This window comes from Pleurodeles waltl, chromosome 9 (genome assembly GCF_031143425.1).
Source record: "Pleurodeles waltl isolate 20211129_DDA chromosome 9, aPleWal1.hap1.20221129, whole genome shotgun sequence".
NCBI lineage: Eukaryota > Metazoa > Chordata > Amphibia > Caudata > Salamandridae > Pleurodeles > Pleurodeles waltl.
In genome coordinates this window covers 405,983,197-406,002,596 of record NC_090448.1, presented here as the reverse complement: position 1 = coordinate 406,002,596, position 19,400 = coordinate 405,983,197, and positions in this window count along the sequence as shown.

Here is a 19,400-nt window from a genome sequence, read left to right as displayed (position 1 = left end):
GCACATAATCATGTAGATCACATGCATGGAATTTCATTAGTGTGTCTCCTAAGTGACCATTTCAGGTGATTATTCAGTTGTAGATCTTCTGTTAGTTTTATTGTGAGGTCTGATGTCTGTGTCTTGTAATCCTTAATGTTACTGCAGTTATGACGTATCTTGAGGAACTGACTGTATGAGGGATTTTCTCTCCAAGGCCGTGGGTGAAAACTGTCAAAAAAGAATAGTATTCTTAGCTGTCAGTTTGTAGTAGGTTTTGGATTTTAGGGTCATATCTTCCGCAAAGATAGTCACGTCAAGAAAATCTAGAGTGGTTTTGTGTGCAGTGCACCTAAGCTTTAGGTTGTTATCACGGGTGTTTAGCCAATCTAGAAATCCTTGTATGGTGTCAAGGTCACCTTTCCAAATGATCAGGATGTTGTCTGTATATCGTTTCCACAGTGAGATTCTCTCTTGGTATGGGTTGGATCTATTCAGAACATTGGTATCCTCAGACGAACTCACATAGAGCCACACCAGGCTTGGGGCAAAAGTGCTGCCCATCAAATTCCTTTGGGTTTGTAGATATAATTTGCCCTCAAACTCAAATATTTTTTCAGTTAGTGCGATTTGGCAGCATTCTAGCACAAAGTGTTGGGGTGGGTTTAATTGCCAATCTTGCTTGAATAAGATCTCTTCAATAGTATGTAGTGTTGCATCCTGTGGTAGACTTGTATGCATACTTTTAATGTCAAGCCTGACCAGTAGGCCGTAAATCAGCTCGTATTCCCCACCTTTTAGATGGATTAGGAGATCTTTGGTATCCTTCAAGTAGGTTGGGGTCCGCTGGACTATTGGTTGTAAGAAAAAATTGACAAATTGTGATCACGGTTCCAGTATGACCTGATGCCAGAGACGATAGGACGCCCTGTGTTGGTATCCTATTTTTGTGCATTTTAGGAAGGGAGTAAAAATACAGTGCTTTAACATTTTTGCTTGTAAATACTCTGCTTCTTTTGGTGATATCCAATAGTTGGTTTCAGCTTATTCTACCACATTTGCTATTACCCTTTAGAGTCTAGATGTAGGGTCTTCTGTTAAAGGTCTGTAATGTCTGACGTCAGCCAATACATTTGTGCATTGTTTCTGACAGTCAATTTGTTCACCAGATCAATCCCTCTGCCCTTATCGGCTGGTTTTATGGTGAGATCTGGGTTGGCTTTTAGGTCTCGGAAGGCTTGCTGTTCTTTTTTAAGTCATATTATGGAATGGTTGAAATCTTGTGTTATCAATGGTTTCTATATCTTTGAAAATAGCTTGTTCAAAAGCGAGAATCTCAACTGCTAAGTATTGGGAGGGCAGAATGTTGACTCCCACTTAAGATTTGTGTCGCCTGCCAGTTCTGGTGTTTCCTTTTCCTGAAATAAAGCTTTAAGTTTTAGTTTTGGAAAGACTTCTGCCAATTCACTGTGGAGTTTGAATTTGTCTAAGAATGCAGTAGGGACAAAGCCCAGTCCTTTATTATTCCTAACTTTATTGAGGTTGTTCTTCTGTGAGTGCAATATTTGTAACATTGAACACTAGTGACTGCTCATTCCTGTTGCTTTGTCCTTGGTCATACTTCTTAATTGCACCACTGGTTGTCCTTCTGCCTATTTCACCTCCTTTGTCTTCTTTCCTCGCTGCTGATTTTGGCCTCTCCCTAAAAAGGGGGCCTAAAGGGTGGAACAAAGGTTGATTGTGGTTGTGTCACATATGGTTTCATTCACCCGCTGAAGTGAGGTTGAAACGGCTGGACGAATGGTGTTACCTGTCCTTCAAAAAAAGGTCCTTGCCGTACCGGTTGCCAATTTCCTCACTTTTTGCCTGGTAATTGATGCATTTTTGCCCAAAAGTGCACTGGGTTACCGCTAACCAGGTCACCAGTGCCAGATCTCTTTCCCTAAAACTGTGCAATTATGCCCCAATTAGCCAAACCTTTGGGACCCCTTTAAGTCCCTGTTAAATGGTACCCCTAGAACCTAGGGAATGTGTACCAAAGATGGTCCCCAATGGCTGCAGCATGTATTGTGCCACCGTTAGGGACCCCTCATCTAGCACTACCATTGCTGTGAAAACATGACATGGCACACAGCTTGTGTACCATTTCCCCTAACCCTGCATGCAGTTATGTAAGTCACTCCTATAGCAGGCCTTACAGCCCTAAGGCAGGGTGCATTATATTACTTGTAATGATATATCTGTAAGAGCAGATATGCCTCTGCTACGTCTTTGTAGATTCTCAGATATAGTAAGTGAACAGGGAAGTCGTTTTAAGTGCATGTGCAGTACGAGCTCCCCACCTACATGATGGCTTCACTGGAAATAAGAATTTTTGGTATCAGACCTCTTGTATTAATAAACTCTCACTGACACAAGTGATGGATTTATTAGTACATGGAACCAGAGGGCACCTTAGAGGTGCTCCCTGAAAACCTACCCTCTACCATGTGCCGGCTGACTAATTTTAAATAGCCTTCCACCAACGACAGATTTCTGACCCCCAAGGGTGAAAGCCTTTGTTCTCGGGTGGACAGGAACAAAGCCTGCTCTGACAGGGGGGTCAGCAAACCCCTCCCAACAGGATGATCTGCAAATCTGTGTTCTAAGGTAGGGGGCTTTAAATAAGCTCACCACCCCTGGTATGTAGATCTGGCTTCCCTCAAAGGAGAAGGATGCCGACTCCCCTGCCCAGAGTCCATTTGGCACCTGGACAGCCGGGAAAATTAGTAGTCAGAGAGACGTGCCCACCTCTCAGGTCAGTCCCACCCCTATAGTGAGCTGCCTGATGTGGGAACAACTTTTGAAAGTCTGCCATCTTGGTGATGGCAGAACTAGAAACTCTAGGACAGAGTTATGCCCACTTCCCACAGGAAGTGGCCATATAGGGGGTGCAGTGACCCCAGTAGTAAGTAGCCTTTTGGCTACTACCCTACACTCCCTTGACTGCCCCTAGATGATTATTTAGGGGAGCCCCTGGCACCAGGAAATCAGATTCCTGCTGACCTATGAAGAAGGACAAGAGCTGTGAAAGCAAAGACTGAAGAAAAAGCACCGGACTTGGCCCCAGCCCTACCAGCCTGTCTGCTGTTCCTGGCGAATTGCACCAGTCGTCTTGTCCTGCAAACTGTCATGCCTCCAAAAGCCTGGGAGGACTGCCTGCCTTCAACAAAGACCCAGGAATTCATGTGGGGTAGCAGAGCTGCTTCCCTGCATCCTGCAGGCACCCCAAGAGACCTGAGCGGATTCTGGAGTGCAAAAACCCAACACCGAAAAGCACCACTGCACCTGTGCCATCTAGTCTGAGCTGAAGTGGGCCAACAGTCCCCCGGCCCTTCAGAGACTTGTCCACTTTGGACTCACTGACTCCGCCTGCAGGCTCTGTTCTCAGTCCCCTCTGACTGGGAGTGCGCCCAGAGATGGAAATCAGACACCTCAAGACACCTCTGCACCCGTCGCCCCTAGCCCATGGAGAAGTTGACCTTAGATGTTCCCGCGTCCCTGAGCATTGTGAAGGCTGAGCCCACTTGCTGGTTTAGCCTGAATGACCTTCCAGTCCAAACAGGCAGCCTCTTTGTAAATGGACTGATCAGCATTACCTAACTTTGGGTGCCCCACTCTGTATTGCACCTCTTTCCCCGGCCGCCCCAGTGCCGCCCGAGGAGAACTGTTGGTGCTACCTTGGACCTCACTCCATATTTACCTTAAGTCCAGGAAATTGGTCCTGTAAGTCGCTAAACTATACCGGTATGGAGTATTTGTTTTTCCTCCATAGAATAACATTGCATGCCTGAAAAATACACAGTGTTGACTTTTGAAACCTGAAAGTAGTTCTCTTGCAAAGCGTAATTACCTAATTGTATTGATTATGGTGCCTAAATATATATAAAGATACTTGTTATTTTTGTAAACTGGTGTTGATCTCCTTATTGAGTTGTGTGTCTCATTTATTGACTGTGTGCCTATGGTACATGTCGAACACTCCTGTCTGATAAGCCTAAGGCTGCTTGACCACACTACCCTCTAATAGAACATCTTGGGATTGATAGAGCAAGCTCCTGTCCACTAACAAGGAAACCCCTGGACTCTTTGCACAGTATTTCTCATTGTGACATACTATATAGTCAGATTCCTACAAACACATTTGAAATCTACTTTTCTCTGAGTAAGCAACATGACATCTAGATCAAGAGAAATTGGGTACCCTGATATCTCTTGCAGGGTTCTTGATACCTCATCCTAGAATGCTGTGAATCGAGGGCAGTTCCACCGTATATGTAGTGTGCTCCTCTTCCCCTCACATTCTCTCCAGCATCCTTGTCCTATTATGGGGTACATACGCTGCAGTCACACTGGGATGTAGTGCCCGTGATACATAAGCTTATAACACATCTCACGGTTTCTGAGGCAGAAAGAACTTCAATGATAATCACTTTTCAAACCCTCCCAATCCCGCGACTTAATGCAGTTCCCAACGATTTTCTCCTAAGCAGCCACAAACAGAAGACCACACACTGGAGTAGGTAAAGAATGTGCTAGCAAGGCATAAAGGCCCTCATTGTGGCACTGGTGGTAAATGCGGCTTACAGCTGCAGTGACAGCCGCCAACATACCGTTGGGGAGGCGAACATCCAACTAAACCCGACAGAATACTGCCACAAACACTTATCCGCCAGACCAAAGGTTAATGTTAAACTGTCGGTACGAACACCCATACCCTAACAACACCCACCACATTATGACCCACGAATCACCATGGCAGACATTCAGCAGTGGTAAACCATTGGCGGTACACACTGATGTGGTCAGAATGGCCACCCAAATACAAAACAACACAACATTGGCCAAAACTAAAATCACACACCTGACACTGATACACACATCCCCACAGCACTATAAAACACACACCCACATTACCCACAACCCTTTATGAATACGAAAAATAGCCAAGAGATAGCCACGCAAATACCCATCCATCGGTCACACACCCCACACCTCACCACATTATTCAACACCCACTGCACAACACACACCACACAACACCTGTGTCCCCACAGGGAGACAGGTACACACGAAGGCCAGCTGTGCGCCAGGGGAGGACAGGCCCAGGAAACCGACTGTCCAGGAGGCACTCTCTAATGTCCTGGCGGCTTACCAGCACTCCCAAGACAAGATGGGCCAGATTCTTAACAACATGCAGGAGAACCCGCAGCTGCAGGAGGTACACCATCAGGGGATCCGGAAAGATTTGCAGGCCCTCAACACCACCATGGTCTCCATAGCAGGGGTGCTGGCTGATATGGCCAACATCATGAGGAAATATACAGCACACCAGCGGGCCCCTTCCACTAACCAGTCAACTGAACAGCCCACCACATCTGCTGCAGATAGAGGACAGAAGTCCCTGCCACAGGACCCACAGGCCACCAGCACCCCACCCCCTGCAGAAGGTGAACCACCCCACAAATGTTCCCTGCGACGCAGACAGATGCAAGAGACACTTGCCAAGACCAAGACCACCGCCAGTAAATGAGGCCCTCCTGAATGTCCCCCTTGTGTTCCACTGTCTCACCTTGTCCACTTTGAACTGCCATTGCTTCCATTCCTATTGCCCCGTGGACACTGGACCTGTGTTACAAACAGACTGGACCAATACCCTGGACTTACCTCTACCATCACCCCATTCCATTGCACTATTCCTTCTATAGATTTCACTACAATAAACACCCTTGAACACAATTTGAGTGGTAGGGTTTTATGTGATGAAAATGTGCAATTATGTTAACAGTTACATCTTGTGCAATTGACATGAACTTTGGTATAGTATACAAATAATGAGCTGTAGCTGTCTGTAGTCATCATATCAGTACACAGTTGTAATAACACCAACATCTGCAAATTGAGAAGGCATATGTGACAGTCAGTTGAGAAGCAAAGGAAGTGACTACCATCCTCCTACAGCCACATTGAAAACATAAATAATTAGAGGAATGGTCAGTTCCACTGTCTTACTTGTGGGTCATTGAAAGTACTGCCGTATTACTGATGTTCTGTTGTCCACATCCTTATCCTCTGCACTGCTGCTACAGGGGCATTTCCATTATCCTCTTCCTGCAGATAAGGCACATGTCGTCTGAGGGCCAGGTTGTGCAACATGCAGCATACTACAACTATCTGGCAGATATTCTCAGGGGAGTAGCACAGGGATCCACCTGTCAGATGGAGGCATCTGAACCTGGCCTTCAGGAGGCCAAAGGTATGTCCTATGATCTGCCTGGTTCGCCCATGTGCATCATTATACCAATTCGCAGCCCATGTCCTGGCATTCCTCACAGGGGTCAGGAGCCACAACAGGTTTGGGTAGCCAGAGTCACCTGCAAGAACTGAGGGACAAACATTAGCCTTATACAATGGTCTGGGGGATGACTCCCGAAGACATACACCGACATATATTGGGTGGGTACTCAGGCTGACCTACTAGCCACACCCTGTGCCTCTGTAATTGTGCCATCACATTTGGGATGCTGTAATTCCTCAGGACGAAGGCGGCATGCACCGACCCAGGATACTTGACAGTGACGTAGGAAATGTACTGGTCCGCCAGGCACACCATTTGCACATTGAGTGAGTGGAAACACTTCCAATTCCTGAACACCTGTTCATTTTGGCGGGGGGACAAATGCAATGTGTGTTCCGTCAATCGCCCTAAAAATATTAGGAATGTGTCTCATTGCACAGAATCCAGCCTTTACAGTTTCCAAATCTTCCACTTGGGAGAAAGCTATTTAGCTGCACATGTGTTTGAGCAAGGCAGACAAAACCCTTTCCAGCACTATTGAGAACACTGGCTGTGACATTCCTGCTGCCAAGCCTACTGTCACTTGGAAAGAACCAGTTGCCAGGAAATGGAGCACTGATAGAACTTGCACAAGAGGGTGGATCCTAGTGGGATGACGGATAGCTAATATCAGATCAGGCTCCAATTGAGTACACAACTCTGTGATTGTGGCCCTTTCCAGTCTATAGGTCAGTATTATATGCCTGTCCTCCAGTGTAGCTAAGTCCACAAGGGGGTCTGTACATGGTGTCTTGCCTCCTCCTTCTATTTCTCTGCAGTGGTAGGTATCTAAGGGACACAAGAGTGAGAAATGTGTAACAAACTGAACAATGGAACCACCACCCCAGTGTAATTGATCATGTATGTAATCGGACAATGTGAATGGCAATGTATGTACAATTCACAGCAATGATGCAGTTTGCAATTTCTGATTGTTGCCCATCACCGTAAAACGGTGACCGCCTGTCCTGTAAGTATGGACAGGTGGAAGTGATGTAACTCCACCAGCGTTGGGCGTTATGGCGGAAGGCTCCAGGTGATGTGTGTGCCAATGGAGATGGAAATGTAATTTGTGGGCCAGACGTGTGACAGGCTGGATTGTATGTTTTTTTTTTTTTTTTAATATTTTTTATTAACATTTTATCATTCAATAAACAGTATTATGTTTACAGCACCATCTTGTTTGCTTCGTGTTAGTGCATAACAGTGTTAATATCACTACTGTCTACATTGTTTGAATGTTCTACTTCATTAATTATTCGATAACCTTTATACTTTAAACGTATGCAAGAATAGAACATCAGTGGCGCTTCTTCTCGTATGGGTTGCCCAATTGGCCTAGTGTAGCAGAGTCATGTTTTTCTAGCTATTATACAACACCTTTAACTTGTTTCAAACATTAATTAACTTAAACTTAAACATGATGGCAAAGTAGGGGGTGGAGGCTGCTAATGCAGGGGGATGCCATTTCTTGGCTTTTCCAGTATGTATGGTGTCATTACTCATAGACTTGTCTGGTTTCAGGTGGGTGGGGCGTCTACCGGGTCCAGCCTGTCTGTTAATCAATGTCATGGGCTCTGTCCCCTGTTGTCCGCCTTTTGTTCAATCTCGGTCTTATCGTGTCTTCCCTTATCATGTCCTAGAGGGCGAGGCAACATTTCCTCCCTTCCTATGTTTATCCAGTCTCCACTCCTGTTGGAGCGTTTGCGTCCGCTGTTCTCAATATATTGTCCCAGCTTGTCATTGCTACTTCCCATTTCTGTGCTATAGGGTGGCGACGCAGTCCCCTCCCCTCCTCGCTCTTCAGGACCTGGAGTTCGGCTCTAACCCATGTTGTAACGTCTTGTCTCCACCCAACCCGGGGGGGCCGAAACTGTGCCTTCCAGTTCTTTGTGATCTGTCTCCTATATAATACCAGTGCCAGACTCAGAAATCGGGTCTCCACTCTTCCCCGCGGCAACCCATTCCCAAAGCCCATCAAACATCTGTCAGGGGTCGGAGTCAGGTTCATATTAAGGAGTCTCGATAGGTCGGACATCACCTCTTCCCACCCCAGTTGGATCTCTGGACAGGTCCATACCATGTGGTCAAAATTTGCGTCTACATTTTTACATCTGGGGCACACCCTAGGAACTCCCCCATAGATTACTGTTAGCCGATGTGGGGTGAGGTACGTTCTGTAGAGGTAATTATATTGTATATATCTCAGGCGCGTGCTGCGAGCGACGGTCCGGGGGTAAGCCAAAGCTCTGTTCCAATCCGCATCTGACGGTTCCCTACCGACTGTCCTCCCCCATCTCTCTCTCAGTGGCCGCAGGGAATCTAGTGCATCCTCAACTTGAACTCGGTATAATTTAGATATCAGATGGGACTCATCTCCTGATGTCAATAGGAGATGCAGCACCCTGTGGGTGGCTGGTTCCGCGTTGACCGTGATCCAGTGCGTTTTCAGCACATGTATCAGTTTATGATACATAAGGAACTGACCCGGGGAGACTCCACTGTCAACAAGATTAGTGAAAGACCTCAACACTCCCTCCTGAAACAGGTCTCCCACCGTTTCTATTCCTGCTCTCCTCCAGGTTCCGAGGCTCATGCCTCCCAGGTTCCTCTCACCAGCCTCGATCGTAAGTACCGCCAGGGGTAGGGCCGGAGAGTACGGGGGGACAGTGCCATCCCTTTTCACGCACCTCTTCCAACATGCTGACGCCACTTTTGTCATCGGGCTGTGCATGTGGGGATTAAGCTTCCTATTTGTCATTCGAGCAATGAACTGATTTATGTCCTCCACTACTTGGTCGGCGTACCTCTCCAGGTGACCCTTACCTGTGAGCCACCCGGCAACCCATTGCAGCTGGGATGCCAGGTAGTAGGCTTCAAAATCTGGCACTCCTAGTCCCCCCTTGTTAGTTGGCCTGCATAGTATCTGGAGCGAGGTGCGTCTACGGCCATCATCCCATATAAGTTCCCTGAGTAGGGTGTTTAGTTCACGAAACCACGCTGTTGGAATCAGAAGGGGCATGTTAGCGAAGTAGTATAGAAGCCGGGGCAGCATGACCATTTTGGACAATGCTACTCTGGCCATTATCGTCAATTTCAGCGATCGCCAGAACCCCACCGAGGACTTTAGAGATCGTAGAACTCTGCCCAGGTTACCCTCGCGCAAGTCTGCCCTGTCGTGAAACACCTGTATGCCCAAGTACTTAAAGGTTCGAGGGGCCCAAATCATATCCCCAGGGCATGTTGTCGGGCGTTCGCCGCCCGGAGCCATAGGGAACACGCATGTCTTGCTACGGTTGAGGCAAAGTCCAGATATGTTCCCATAGTTCTCCAGCACTCCCAGCGCCCATGGGAGATCCTTCTCTCCGTCCCTAAGGTAGACAAGTACAGTATATCGTCAGCATATAGCGAGATGATATGTTCTTGGTGTCCCCATTCCACTCCTCTACCCACGCCCTCCTGCCGCATCTGGGACACCAGCGGCTCGATGGCCAGGGCGAATAACAGTGGGGACAATGGGCAACCTTGTCTGGTTCCCCTGTGAATTGGGTAAGTTCCGGATACTGTTTTACCTGTTCTCACTCTTGCCAGCGGTGACGTGTACAACAAGTCCACCCATTTGACCCAATCTTCACCCATTCCCATACGGAGCATCACTGCTCTCAAGTAGTCCCATCTGATCGAGTCAAATGCCTTCTCAAAATCCACCGCGAGCAACACCCCTGCTGCAGGTTTCATGTCGCTAGGCATATTCAGGACCGCAAAGAGACGTCTCAGGTTTAAGGAGGTGCTGCGATTCGGGACGAAACCATTCTGGTCTACATGTACCAGAGTTGGTACAAGAGGGAGTAAACGGTTGGCCAAGATCTTGCTTAGTATTTTAAAATCACTGTTTAGCATTGACAGGGGGCGGAAGTCAGTCACCGAAGGTTGCCTAGATTTTGTCTTAGGGAGTGGGACTACCATTGCCTCTCTCATGGTGCACGGCATTATCCCATTCTGTAGCGATTCTGTATACATCTCTACCAACTGGGGGGTCAGTTGCTTCTCGAATTTTTTATAAAAGTCCATGGGGAGGCCGTCTGTTCCCGGGGTCTTCCCTGAGGCTAATTGAGCTATAGCTTCACTGACCTCCGCCACCGTCACTGGGCCCCCCAGCCTATCCCTGTCTCCGGCCATCAGGCTCGTTATAGGTATATGTTGTAGGTAATTATCAAAGACCTCCGTACTGATTTCAGCCGGTTTTCCATATAAAAAGGTGTAATATTCCTTGAATGCATCATTTACAGGGCCTGGTCTACTTCTGCATGACCCTTCCTTATCCAGCACATTTGTGATGGGCTCAGCCTCTCCACCCGGCCTCACCAACCAGGCTAACATTTTCCCAGACCTACCCTCTTCAGATTGTAGGGAGGCAAAGTATTTTTGTGTGCTGTGGCATCTAAGTTGTTCTTCGATCTGGGAATGGTCCCTCTTTGCCTGAGTATATTTCTCATTTACTAGTGTGCCAGTCCCCTGAGTAAGTTCTCCCTCATGTATTATCTTCTCTAGCGTAGTCAGCTCCCTTTCAAGTGTGCGTCTCACTCCGGCCGATTGTCCAAGACAAAAACCCCTTGTCACCACCTTGAGGGCCTCCCATTCCGTAGATCTAGAGGTGGTGGATCCACTGTTAAATTGAATATGGTCAGTCAGGTGCTGTCTCAGGGCTTCTCTATATGCTGGGTCCTCAAGTGCTGTAGGGGACAATTTCCAGGCCGGAATGGGGGGCCTAATCTCTGCTGCCCTCCATGTTACCAATAGGGGGCTGTGGTCGGACAGTGTACGGCCCAGATATTCTGAGTGAACCATCCCACGTGCAAGGTCTGGCGTACACGCCACCCTGTCGATTCTGGTGTGGAGTCGGTGAAGGCCCGAATAATATGAGTAATCCCTGTCGTGTAAGTGTTGTTCCCGCCATATATCCACTAGCCCCCAGTAGCTCATCCATTCACTAAGTTTCCCAGCTATCTTACTTGACATTGCACCCTGTAGTGGGGGGGAGGATCTATCCAAGTCTACATCTAATATACTATTGAAGTCCCCTCCAACCAAAAGCTCTCCTCTCCTCTGGCGGGTGAGGTGGCTCGATAATTTCGTCAAAAAGGGGATCTGGTCCTGATTTGGGGCATACATGCAGCACAGGACAATCGGTGTGCCGCATAGCTGTCCCTCCAGAATCACGAACCTCCCCTCACAATCTATGTTGGAAGCTTCTATCTCTAGGGGAACCCCTGCACGGATCCAGATCATTACTACCCTTGCTTACGCTGAGTACTCTGTTGCGAACACCCGCCCCCTCCACCTACGTCTCAATCTCTCAGGTTCACCAGCCGCCAGGTGGGTCTCCTGTAGCATTGCTACCTGTATATTCCTCCTTTTTAAATAAGCCAGTATTTTGTGTCGCTTGGCCGGTAACCCCATCCCTCTAACGTTCCACGTTAAGAAATTGTATTCTGCCATGTTGGTGATTTTTAAATTTACATTGGCTACTCTTTGCTACTTTTACCGTCTGCTGTCCCCTGATCCTTAGTGAAGCACTGTTGTTACGCAACCATTCACCACCCCTTGCCATCCTAACTTGTAACTGCTTATCCCAACTCCCCCTCCCCACGGCACCTCTCAAACAGTAGGCTGCCCAAAAACAGAAAAAACACCCGTGCAACAGTGCAGCATGTTTCATCTTTTAGTTGCAGTTCTCGCCAGTCCACCTGTACAGGCGAGATTCCAGTAGGGGGGTGGCCCTGCACGGAGGGGCCATTAGTGCACCATTTGCGCCCGCCCCGGGGTATCCGGTAAGCCTCTGGGCCTCAGAGGTCATCTGCAGTTTGTGGGGTCACTACCGGGGCCTGCACCGAGCTGCTCGAGCCCCCCGCCGATGACATCACAGTCTCGTTAGATTCACCGCCAGAGTCCTCCCGGGGGGTCCCCTCTCCGTTCACACGGGCCACAGCCTCCAGTGCTGCTCTTCTGCCACTTTCTTTTTGGTTCCGGGATGGCGCCAAGTGTGGGCGACTTTGGGTCCGTCTTCCCCTGGGGGGCCGGCGCGGTCCACACCCGGTCGGGCCCCCCCTCCCGAGCCGCTCTGTCTGGGTCCCATGAGCTTCCAGCCATTCCCATGCCTCCTCCGGGGATTGAAGAAGTGTTGTTTTACTGTCAAGCATTACTTTCAGCTTAGCCGGGTACAGCAACGAATATTGTATACCTTCGTCCCTTAGGGCCCTTTTGACTGCCATGTATGAGGCACGCTTACTCTGTACCTCTACTGTAAAGTCCGGGAACAGCGTGACTTCGCCATTTGCTACCTTAAATGGGCCCTCTTCTCGCGCCCTTTGTAGCAAGATGTCCCTGTCTCTATAGTGCAGTAATCTTGCGATCACCACTCGGGGGGGCCTGCCCGGCGCCAGGGGCCTCGCAGGCACGCGGTGCGCTCTTTCCAGAGTATAGAATGAAGTCAGCCGGCCCGGTGCCACCACTGTGCTCAACCATTTTTCCAGGAATTCTACCATATTTGATCCTTCTGCCCCCTCCGGGAGGCCCACCACTCGCACGTTATTCCGCCGGCTTCTCCCCTCTGCGTCCTCAGCTCTTCGCTATAGTCACATCACTCTATCTCTGAGATGCGACATTTCGGCCTGCAGGTCTTTTTGTTTTGGTGCGATGTCGGCCAGTGTGGTTTCTGTCTCTTTGACTCTGTCCGATAATTTGTGATGGTCAGCCCTCAAGAGGCCCAGTTCAACCGCGACCTGATTGATGTTGTGTTGCAGTGTTAACTTAGTGTCTTCTATCGCACCTAATATTTTGTCCAGGGTGTCCTGTACATCGACCTGCAATGGACCCCGCACGTCCCCCCCCCCGCGCCCGGGGGTCGCTGTGCCGTCCATGACTTTAGCCCTGTGGCGGTTCTTAGGGGACATCGATTACGTAGGAGATCGTCCCCCCCCAGTGGCGAATCTGACCACGGTGCGTTAGCTCAGGGGATCCCCCATCTAGGACTTCCGTCTCAAGCGCAGTTCAAGGCCCGCAGGGGCCGCCAGGTAGAATCCCATCAGCACCAGAGACCCGTGCTTTCTCGCTCTGGATCTCCGTGGACTCGGGGCGCGTTGCACCAGGACACGAGGCACCACACCAGTTCGATCACAGTAGTCGCCACTTCAGGGGCCGGACCGGTCCGGTCAGGCAAGGCGCCCACTATCGACCATCCCCCGCGGTGGGCCACCGCGCGGAGTACCGCGGACCGCTCCCATCCCGTTTCGGCAGGCGAGCCCTGCTAGGCAGTTCATCCACTCTTAAGGAGGTGCTGCAAAGCGCCGCTTCGCTGTGCCTTACCCCCGGGCCATCGGCCGTCCGCCGTTACTCAGTTCCTCGATTGGCATGCCCCAGTCGGGGTCACCCCGGGATTCTCATCTCCCCAGATGCTGCCGGGCGATCCTTCATGCTCTGTGGCCCGGGGCCCACCATGCTAGTCCCAAGCGCAGGGGCCAGCGCTCCGTTCGCGCAGTAGGCCACCACGGGCACGACCATCCAACAGGGGGCCCCTCTATCCACTGATCGTCTCGCTCGGCCGAGGGTCCGGTACTTTCCTCCCCAAGGGCGGCCCTCCCGGGGCCCGGCCCGTTCCGCAGGAGTGTGCCGGTGCTCAAAGTGGGTGTCCGCTACACCAGAGGCCCCTTCCGCCAGACACAGCGTGCCGCATGCAGGGTCGGCGCCACAGCAAGGCTCCCGGCAGCCGGGCCCCCGCCAGGCCCAGGGGCTCCGGTCGTTTCTCCTTACTTGCGAGGGTGGGGCCGGAGGGCCCGCACGCACCCCCGGTCGCCGTCACACCTTCCTCCGCGGTCTCGGGAACACAAGGCTTTCCACGAACAGCCCTGCAGCAACCCCCAGGCAGGAGGGGGGCCGCCCCGTCTCCCCAGCCGCGGTCGGCTGGCTCCCCCTCAAACGGCGCGCGGTCCCACGCCCAGCCGCGTATCCGCTCACTCGCTCAGTCCGGCTCCCGACATTAACGCGGCGACAGGCCCAAGGCCGGGGGGCTCGCCGGCCGCCTCTGACGGGCTCCGCCAGGCTCGCTCTGGGCTCCACTGGTGGTCGGGTCTCCCAAACGGGTCCCCGCACTCGCTCCCCGTCAATTTGCCCCGGGGGGTGGCCCAGGATAACAGGAGAAGTTTAGGCCCCTCCGGAGCAGACGGATCAAGCGTGCGCCATCTTTGGCTTCGTGGCCACGCCCCCTGGATTGTATGGTTAATGGTGTCCTCCTGTCTGTATTACTTCTGCAGGTCAATGCCCGTCAGAAGAAGGGATTGTGGCGTCCCATCACCAAGGAGGTATGGACCCTGGGGGTCTATAGAAGGCAGAGCACCCACTGTAGGAAAAGGTGGGAGGACCTTAGACGCTGGGCACGGAAAACCGCGGAGGCGCAGCTGGGGATGGCCTCCCAACAAGGGCGGGGTGCCCGTTGGAACCTGACTCCCCTGATGGTCCGCATACTGCCGGTGGCCTACCCAGAGCTGGATGAGCGCTTGAGGGCAGCACAACAGTCACAAGGGGGTGAGTACAGTGAGCGTGACACCATTTTTGTTGGCTGGCATGGGATCCTGGTGGTGGGTTTCAGTTAGTGGGTGCCCCCTAATGCCAGCTCAGGCATTACTGCATAGTCCAGCTCAAGGTAAATGGGTGTATAGCAAAACCTTGTAACCTAGCTAGGTGGCATTCCATGTCAGACAGGGCTTAGTGGGTCCCAGGAGGGGTGCAGTAGGTGGTGGTTGGCTCACATCTTGCTGTGGTACCTAGCCAATTGAATGCCACTGTGATGCTTAGTGCTCAATCCGGATCCCTGTGTGTGATGGTAATGTGTATGCCATCTGTGGTGTTGGTGCTGCAATTGACCCAGTTCTCCCTGTCTCCCCTCCCCCAATTTTCTTCTGTCACCCTGTCCATATGTGCATTAGCATCATCTGGCGGAGGAGCAGGGGCACCTGCGACTGAGGGAGCTGCATCCCACAGGACCCAAGAGGCAGAATCCACTGACACCGAGGTGACCAGTGTGACGGAGGGCGAGGGGAGCACCACGGCGGAGACAGATGGTGACAACACTGACTCTGATTCCTTCTCCGATGGGAGCTCCTTGGTGGTGGCGGACACCTCTGGAACCACCTCAGCTGCAGGTACAGACACCACCTCCCATACCAGTACCGCCCACCCAGTAGCCCGCCACCGAGTTGCCTGTGCCCGCTCACCCAGGAGGGTGGGCATCTCCTTCGCACCAGGGTCATCAGACCCTGCCCTAGTGAGCCCTGCTGCCCTCAGTGAGGAGGCTATTGACCTCCTGAGAGCCATCTCTGTAGGGCAGTCAACCATTGTGAATGCCATCCAGGGGCTGGTATCCCAGATACAGCAATGCAATGCATTCGTGGAGGGCATCCACAGTGTATTGGTGGCCCAACAGAGATTGTTTCAGGCTGTGGCCTCCTCTCTGATGGCAGCCAGTGTCCCTGTTCCTACCGTCCCCCCTCCAACCACCACTTCCCATTCCCAGTCACCTCAACCCCAACCCATCCCATGCGCACATACAGACAAGCATGAACACAAAACATCACGCAAGAGTGGCACAGACAAACAGAGGCAGCACACTTCAGGCCACAAGCACTCACACAAACACCACACAGTTGAACACACAACAACATCCACTGCCTCCATTGTCTCCCCCTCCCGCTCCTCCTCCTCCCACATTCACATCCGCACTCACACCTGCACGCACTGCATCAACAGCCACCACCACTATCACCACACCAAGCAGCGCACACACCTCACTTGCAAACACCACCACAACATCCATCCACATGTCCCCTTTTTCCTCTCCCACCCTGTCTGCCCCCCAAGAGACACAAAATCACGCACTCAGACTTCCAACAGCCATCCACCTCACACATACATACTGCCCATGCACCTGCACCCAAGTCCAGCAGACGTACACCTACGACAACCACTTCCTTAACCTCCACTCCCATCTCTCCTCCCACATCCCAGCGTCCCTAAGAAGCTCTTCCTTGCACATCTTGACCTCTTCCCTCTCCCTCCACCCCCCGTCCTGCCCGCAAGTGCAGGGTCCAACGACCCAGCACAGCATCTCAGCCAAACAGTCTGCCACTGCTCTCATCAAATCATCAGCTGCTGGCACGAAGGGGCCGCAGAGTGTGACGGCTGCCACTCCTACTGTGAGCACACCTCTGCCTCAGAAAGGGAGGACTAGGGTGGTGAAAACCAAGGGACATGAGACGGGGACAGTGGAGGCACCTCCTAGACCTGGAGGCAAGGACACAAGTGGCATGTCAAAGGCCAAGGGGACCTGTCACAAGAGGGGACACATGGATCCCCCTCCACCACCAAAGAAAGGGAAAGTTCCCACTCCACCTCCAAAGAAAAGGATGGTTCCCACTCCACCACCAAAGAAAGGGAAGGTTACCACTCCACCAGCAGAGGGCAAGGAGCCCCCACCTCCAGCAGAGGCAGCCAGGGTTACACCTCCAACAGCAGTGGGTAAGGAGCCCTCACCTCCAGCAAAGGCACAGCAGCCGCCACTTCCAGAACCAGTGGGCATGTTCCCCACTTCAGAGACTGTGGCCTTACATTCCCCACAAGAAAGAATTGGGCAAGGAGCCCCCTCCAGAACCAGTGGGCATGTTCTCCACTTCAGCTGAGGTGCCACTCTCCCCCCTCCCCACTGAGGTGCCTGCCCATTTCCAACATGATGCTCCTGCACATTGGATTCCAGATTGTGTCAGGAGTCAAGTTGGGGCTTGGACTGTGCCCTGTGGCCATGTGGCCCTTTTGTACTTTGGACAGGCCATTGGCCCTTTCTGGACATTGATGCCTGCATTTGCTTTTGAATGGACAATATGGTGGCTGTTGGCATCAAATTACAGTGTTCGTTAATTCTCAATGTGGTCCTTGTTTTAATTATACGTAGGTCCTGTGACATTGGTTTTACTCTTCAGCTGGTTCTGTGTATGGTGTGTGTGTGTGAATGGTGTGTGTTGTGCGTGTGTGTGTCACTCTCCTTTTCCTGCCTCCCTCCCTTGTGTGCTAGGCTGCTGTACTCACCGTCGTCGTCGTCGTCTTCATCGGCGTTGGTGTTCCAGGAGGGCCATGGTGTAGAAGAGCATCAGGAAGACTTGAAGTTCCAGTTCCATGGCGGCAGCGGTCTCCTTTGTGTCCCTGAAGGTGAGTGTTTCGTTTTTTGTGCAGTGTTTCCGCCAGGCTTTTGATGGCGTTGGTACTGTCCCGGAAATCCTGGTGGTTTGCTATGTCATAATATGGTGGCCGGTACCTTGACTTCCACCTGGTTGTTAATGGCTACCGCTGTGGTCAGTGGTGTTAACACCCTGGCGGTTGGTGTGGTACATTGGCTGTCTATGGGAAGTATCACCGCCATGTTAATAAATTGGCAGTAATTACCACCAGGCTGTTGGCGGTATTACCGCCACTTTAACAGTCACCGCCAATGCCATAATGAGGGCCAAAGTCTTTAGATGACACCAACAACTTAGAAATCAACTGCCAGTGGAATACTTTGTGGTAAGTGTGAACGCACCTTTAGGGTCCCAGAGATTTATTCTTCTTTGAAGTTTGGATAGCTCTTTGTACCTCCTCTTCCAAAATAGGTCACTCCAAATCTTACCTCTGCCTAGAAGATAGCTTAGGAAGATGGGCTTGAAGCTACGTACAAGGTCTGCTGGCTAAATATGTGCTCAACTCTATCACATAGGGCAGTGTAGTAATTTCAAAAGATCTCTAATTTGCTTTTGTCGTTCTTTAAAAAATCTGAATATATGTCTTATCTATGTTGCCCCTCAACCTACGACCTAGAAGTGTTCCAATTTTGTCTCCTGTAACATGTAAAAGACACCATAGGTGAAGCTGCCTTAATTCAATCCTATTTGTGAAAATAGCTCGTAACTGTCCCCTGGTCGAGATCAACGTGTGGATGAGCGTCTCTGATGGGCTTTCTCTTTATTCTGCAGCATGCTTCCTTTATTTTGCTTCCTATTTTCGAGCTACTGATACTCTAACCTTCTTAAAGTGCTCCATAAGAGTGATACAGATGCTTAAAGACCACCTTTATAGCAGCCAAAGCTCATTTGGGTGTAGTTTTCATCTCATTTGACAAAAAAGGACTCTTCAATTTGATTCTCAAACCCTTCTCTAAAGACCAGATCACTTAGCATGACTGGACGTAGCTTCCATCCTGTTGATCTCAGCTACCCCTGTCTTATATTTAAACAGAAGATGTCGGGGTGTGATCGGAGAAAACTACAATACCTATCTCAGGGTCTTTGATCAAGGGGACCACAGCTCTGCTCACTAGAGTATAATCAGTTTTTGAATGTGTCTGATGGACATGTGAAAAGAAATAGTTATGTCTGTCAATTATTTAAAGCTCCCTCCAAATATCCATCAATCCCAGGGCTATGGTTATTCTTTTGAGTTCCTTAAAGAAAGTCGCTGTCTGTACCCTGCCTCAACTTGATCTGAACTCAGCACTATCTTTCAGTAAGTTAAAAATCTAGAATTTTAGAATAAACTCCCCCACTGCCACTTTTGCCAGAGTTACTAAAAAACACATGTACGGACATAGATTGTGTTGGCAGTGGAAAATGATATGAAGGTGACTAAAATATCCATTAGACACCACATATAATCAGGGACCTTCAATATTTTTCAGACATACTGGCAATCAACCAAAAAAAGAGCTCTCTTCTCAAGAACATAGAAACCCTTTTATGTATGGATGGGTTGAGGCATACTAAAACTCTGCGAATGCCTTGTTTCTTATGTATGTTTGCTCTGTTTTAGGTGTCTCTCCTGCAGGCATATGACATTTAGATGGGTCACCTATAAGGCCTTCTGGACTTCTCTTCAATGGAAAGTTCAGGCTCCTAACATTCAAACAGACAATGTACACCATTATCTAAGCTTACTGCAAAGTGAGGACCTTCTTAATTTCACTCTCCTC